At 49.4% G+C, this 5,835-nt stretch overlaps 1 protein-coding gene across 3 annotated transcripts in view; it reads left to right on the top strand.

Annotated features, from left to right (window-relative positions):
- Positions 1-5,689: 5,689 nt before the first annotated feature.
- The window catches only part of wdr89 (WD repeat domain 89), a 41,441-nt gene continuing 41,295 nt past the window's right edge, over positions 5,690-5,835 (top strand). Inside the window, exon 1 of one of the 3 annotated variants that reach the window (XR_010964251.1) lies at positions 5,690-5,773. The gene's annotated coding sequence lies outside the window, so the exon portion shown is untranslated. The remainder of the gene's footprint in view (positions 5,774-5,835) is intronic. The other 2 variants (XR_010964250.1, XM_067991922.1) reach the window with 2 other exon arrangements.

Here is a 5,835-nt window from a genome sequence, read left to right as displayed (position 1 = left end):
CATGCCTGCCCTGAATTTTCCGACTCCTCAGATGTACTGTGGAATACATCCATTGCACCCCCCCCCCCCCCAATCCTGATGTTGTCAGTTTGAGAGGCTCCAAAATGTTGGTAAATATGTCTGAACACAAGAATTCTCAGTCTCAACAAAGAAATCTCAGTCTAAGCACAAAGAACTCTCAGCCAAATGATTGCCTGAGAGAACCGAGTGACCAGCTGCAATACCTGACCTTTTATTGAAATGTCTCAATCACAGGTTTAGAGGTCCAAATGAGCTTGTTGCATCTTGCCTCCATTTCAATGGCATGCCATGGGAAACACATGCAGGAGAAGTTAAATCCGCTTCTGTTGCAGAATCCACAAAAAATTAAGCACCTCAAGTGTTTGAATTACCTACATTGCCCCTTTAACAATTGGCCCGCCGGCTTTAAGTGGGGACGGGACTTCCGGGTTTCGGTTGTGCGCACGCATCCAAACGCACCTGGGTTAAACCCAGAAGTGGGCGTATTGAAGCCAGGATGAGGTCCCGCTTCCAACCTCTGTTATTTTGACCTCACACCCGTCCCCAACCCACCCGTTCTTGGGGGTTAAAATTTCCCCCTATGTCTCTGATTTCCTTCCCTTGCTCCCAGCCAGGCTACTGGTGCTCCAACCCTCTTTGTCCCTCCTCCTGGCAGCTCTGTTTTCTTCCTGTCCAGTGGTGCCTTTGTATGAAATATAGCTACTCTCACAATGAGAGCTCCCAGCTCCTGATTGAACCCAAAGTTCCTGCTGCATTCTTGTATAGCTTTAAATGTTTTCTTGTGTATTTGTCCTGTGCATTGTCAAAAACTAAATGCTGCCCAAAAAAATGAGTTAATTTACATTTTCCCCTTCCCCCACCCCAATTTTCTCTCGCCCTCTCCTGAAAGTTGTGATTCATACTGGCTTTGGGAACAAAGTGGTGATTCTTCATATGACTCTTGCCAGTAAATGTTACAGGTACTTGACCGTGAAGGGATTCAGAGCCACATAGCCTATTCTCACCTGACATCCACGCACATTTTCCAACAGGTTCACTGGATAATGATTAAAAGGAGGAACCATAGCTGTTTTTTTCCCTTCCCTCGCCAGTGTACTAAGGTCAATTTTATTGTCCCCACTATTGTCCCAGCTGAGGCCAATTTAACTCAGAGCAAGCATGGAACCTGGAACTGTTCTGGTCAGTTTGGCTTAGTGCCCTAGTGCAGTTGTCTACTGATCCATCAATAGAAACATTGCAATTATAGGACTGTCATGCTAAATAATAAATATGTACACCTTTTTCAAAGCTTTTTATTATCCTTAGTTGATTTATGCTGAGAAAAAACACAAACCTTCTGGACCATGTACAGTCCATCAAAATAGTTTACATTTTTAAACCAAAATGGATGATACGCAGCCCAAAGGAAAGTTGACAGGTATGTCTGAAGAATCTCTTCTACCTATATAATATTATGTGCACAGGGATATTGCTGGAGCTTAATCAGCTCAAGCTATGCAACTTACCAATACAGAGCATGCATAACCTTTCTGCTGCTTGTCCAGCTAGGACTGTGCTTCCCATTAGGGCACTGGCTTGCAAATTATCTGCAATTCACTGGGAAGAATCTCAGTCCCCAGAAATTGTGGTTCCATCAGTGGGGCTCGGCTGGACAATCATCAACAGTGCCCTGCAGTACAGCAGATCAGGTGTTGATTACTAAGTCTGCTAGTGGGGGTTGTCTTGGTTCCGTTTTATCTTGCAGCAATGTTAACCCCAGAGAAAACCTACTTATTTTCCCACTTCAGAGGATAATCACTAGTTGGCCATGAAATAACCGATGCGCAGAGTTTAACTCTCAAAAGCAGATACCATCTCCTCACAGATGACAAGGTGAACAGCGCAACTCACCGTAAAATATGAGTGCATTGGCACCATCCTTCCGCTCACAACATGCTCACAGTCCCTTTAATACACAAGCCGGTGAGTGCCCACACTCCCTTTAATAGACGGTGAGTGCCCACACTCCCTTTAATAGACGGTGAGTGCCCACACTCCCTTTAATAGACGGTGAGTGCCCACACTCCCTTTAATAGACGGTGAGTGCCCACACTCCCTTTAATACAGTGAGTGCCCACACTCCCTTTAATAGACGGTGAGTGCCCACACTCCCTTTAATAGTGAGTGCCCACACTCCCTTTAATAGACGGTGAGTGCCCACACTCCCTTTAATAGACGGTGAGTGCCCACACTCCCTTTAATAGACGGTGAGTGCCCACACTCCCTTTAATAGACGGTGAGTGCCCACACTCCCTTTAATACAGTGAGTGCCCACACTCCCTTTAATAGACGGTGAGTGCCCACACTCCCTTTAATAGACGGTGAGTGCCCACACTCCCTTTAATAAACGGTGAGTGCCCACACTCCCTTTAATAGACGGTGAGTGCCCACACTCCCTTTAATACACGGTGAGTGCCCACAGTCCCTTAAATACACGGTGAGTGCCCACAGTCCCTTAAATACACGGTGAGTGCCCACACTCCCTTAAATACACGGTGAGTGCCCACAGTCCCTTAAATACACGGTGAGTGCCCACACTCCCTTTAATACACGGTGAGTGCCCACACTCCCTTTAATAGACGGTGAGTGCCCACACTCCCTTTAATAGACGGTGAGTGCCCACACTCCCTTTAATAGACGGAGTGCCCACACTCCCTTAAATACACGGTGAGTGCCCACACTCCCTTAAATACACGGTGAGTGCCCACACTCCCTTTAATACACGTGAGTGCCCACACTCCCTTTAATACACGGTGAGTGCCCACACTCCTTTAATACACGGTGCGTGCCCACACTCCCTTTAATACACGGTGAGTGCCCACACTCCCTTAATACACGGTGAGTGCCCACACTCCCTTTAATACACGGTGAGTGCCCACAGTCCCTTTAATACACGGTGAGTGCCCACACTCCCTTTAATAGACGGTGAGTGCCCACACTCCCTTTAATACACGGTGCGTGCCCACACTCCCTTTAATAGACGGTGAGAGCCCACACTCCCTTTAATACACGGTGCGTGCCCACACTCCCTTTAATAGACGGTGAGAGCCCACACTCCCTTTAATACACGGTGAGTGCCCACACTCCCTTTAATAGACGGTGAGTGCCCACACTCCCTTTAATACACGGTGCGTGCCCACACTCCCTTTAATAGACGGTGCGTGCCCACACTCCCTTAAATACACGGTGAGTGCCCACACTCCCTTTAATAGACGATGAGTGCCCACCACTCCCTTTAATACACGGTGCGTACCCACACTCCCTTTAATAGACGGTGAGAGCCCACACTCCCTTTAATAGACAGAGTGCCACACTCCCTTTAATAGACGGTGAGTGCCCACACTCCCTTTAATAGACAGAGTGCCCACACTCCCTTTAATAGACGGTGAGAGCCCACACTCCCTTTAATACACGGTGAGTGCCCACACTCCCTTTAATAGACGGTGAGAGCCCACACTCCCTTTAATACACGGTGAGAGCCCACACTCCCTTTAATACACGGTGAGAGCCCACACTCCCTTTAATAGACGGTGAGAGCCCACACTCCCTTTAATACACGGTGAGAGCCCACAGTCCCTTTAATACACGGTGAGAGCCCACACTCCCTTTAATAGACGGTGAGAGCCCACACTCCCTTTAATACACGGTGAGAGCCCACACTCCCTTTAATACACGGTGAGAGCCCACACTCCCTTTAATAGACGGTGAGGAGCCCACACTCCTTTAATACACGGTGAGAGCCCACAGTCCCTTTAATAACGGTGAGAGCCCACACTCCCTTTAATACACGGTGAGAGCCCACACTCCCTTTAATACACGGTGAGAGCCCACACTCCCTTTAATAGACGGTGAGAGCCCACACTCCCTTTAATACACGGTGAGAGCCCACACTCCCTTTAATACACGGTGAGTGCCCACACTCCCTTTAATAGACGGTGAGAGCCCACACTCCCTTTAATACACGGTGAGTGCCCACACTCCCTTTAATACACGGTGAGAGCCCACACTCCCTTTAATACACGGTGAGAGCCCACACTCCCTTTAATACACGGTGAGAGCCCACACTCCCTTTAATACACGGTGAGTGCCCACACTCCCTTTAATAGACGGTGAGAGCCCACACTCCCTTTAATACACGGTGAGTGCCCACAATCCCTTTAATACACGGTGAGAGCCCACACTCCCTTTAATACACGGTGAGAGCCCACACTCCCTTGAATACACGGTGAGAGCCCACACTCCCTTTAATACACGGTGAGAGCCCACACTCCCTTTAATACACGGTGAGAGCCCACACTCCCTTTAATACACGGTGCGTGCCCACACTCCCTTTAATAGACGGTGAGAGCCCACACTCCCTTTAATAGACGGTGAGAGCCCACACTCCCTTTAATACACGGTGAGAGCCCACAGTCCCTTTAATACACGGTGAGAGCCCACACTCCCTTTAATAGACGGTGAGAGCCCACACTCCCTTTAATAGACGGTGAGAGCCCACACTCCCTTTAATACACGGTGAGAGCCCACACTCCCTTTAATAGACGGTGAGTGCCCACACTCCCTTTAATACACGGTGAGAGCCCACACTCCCTTTAATACACGGTGAGAGCCCACAGTCCCTTTAATACACGGTGAGAGCCCACACTCCCTTTAATACACGGTGAGAGCCCACACTCCCTTTAATACACGGTGAGTGCCCACACTCCTTTAATAGACGGTGAGAGCCCACACTCCCTTTAATACACGGTGAGTGCCCACACTCCCTTTAATACACGGTGAGAGCCCACACTCCCTTAATACACGGTGAGAGCCCACACTCCCTTGATACACGGTGAGAGCCCACACTCCCTTTAATAGACGGTGAGAGCCCACACTCCCTTTAATAGACGGTGAGAGCCCACACTCCTTTAATACACGGTGAGAGCCCACAGTCCCTTTAATACACGGTGAGAGCCCACAGTCCCTTTAATACACGGTGAGAGCCCACACTCCCTTTAATAGACGGTGAGAGCCCACACTCCCTTTAATACACGGTGAGAGCCCACACTCCCTTTAATAGACGGTGAGTGCCCACACTCCCTTTAATACACGGTGAGAGCCCACACTCCCTTTAATACACGGTGAGAGCCCACACTCCCTTTAATAGACGGTGAGAGCCCACACTCCCTTTAATAGACGGTGAGAGCCCACACTCCCTTTAATAGACGGTGAGTGCCCACACTCCCTTTAATACACGGTGAGTGCCCACACTCCCTTTAATACACGGTGAGTGCCCACACTCCCTTTAATAGACGGTGAGTGCCCACACTCCCTTTAATACACGGTGAGTGCCCACACTCCCTTTAATACACGGTGAGAGCCCACACTCCCTTTAATAGACGGTGAGTGCCCACACTCCCTTTAATACACGGTGAGTGCCCACACTCCCTTTAATACACGGTGAGAGCCCACACTCCCTTTAATACACGGTGAGTGCCCACACTCCCTTTAATACACGGTGAGAGCCCACACTCCCTTTAATACACGGTGAGAGCCCACACTCCCTTTAATACACGGTGAGTGCCCACACTCCCTTTAATCATCGAAATGTGTTTTAAACGGTGGTAATGAACAGACTGCGCTGTTTCATCTTCGAGCTTGAGAGTGCGGCCTACTTCCTCCGGAAATGACGCACCGACACCCTGCGGCAGAGCGAAAGTCAGGGAGACACGCGGTGAGTGAGGAGGGAGGAGAGAGAGAGAGGGAGAGGGAGAGAGAGGAGGGAGAGAGAGAGAA

The sequence above is a fragment of the Heptranchias perlo genome, chromosome 10 (assembly GCF_035084215.1).
Source record: "Heptranchias perlo isolate sHepPer1 chromosome 10, sHepPer1.hap1, whole genome shotgun sequence".
Classification (NCBI taxonomy): domain Eukaryota; kingdom Metazoa; phylum Chordata; class Chondrichthyes; order Hexanchiformes; family Hexanchidae; genus Heptranchias; species Heptranchias perlo.
The sequence above is the reverse complement of the archived record's forward strand: the minus strand, read 5'-3'. Positions and strand labels throughout refer to the sequence as shown.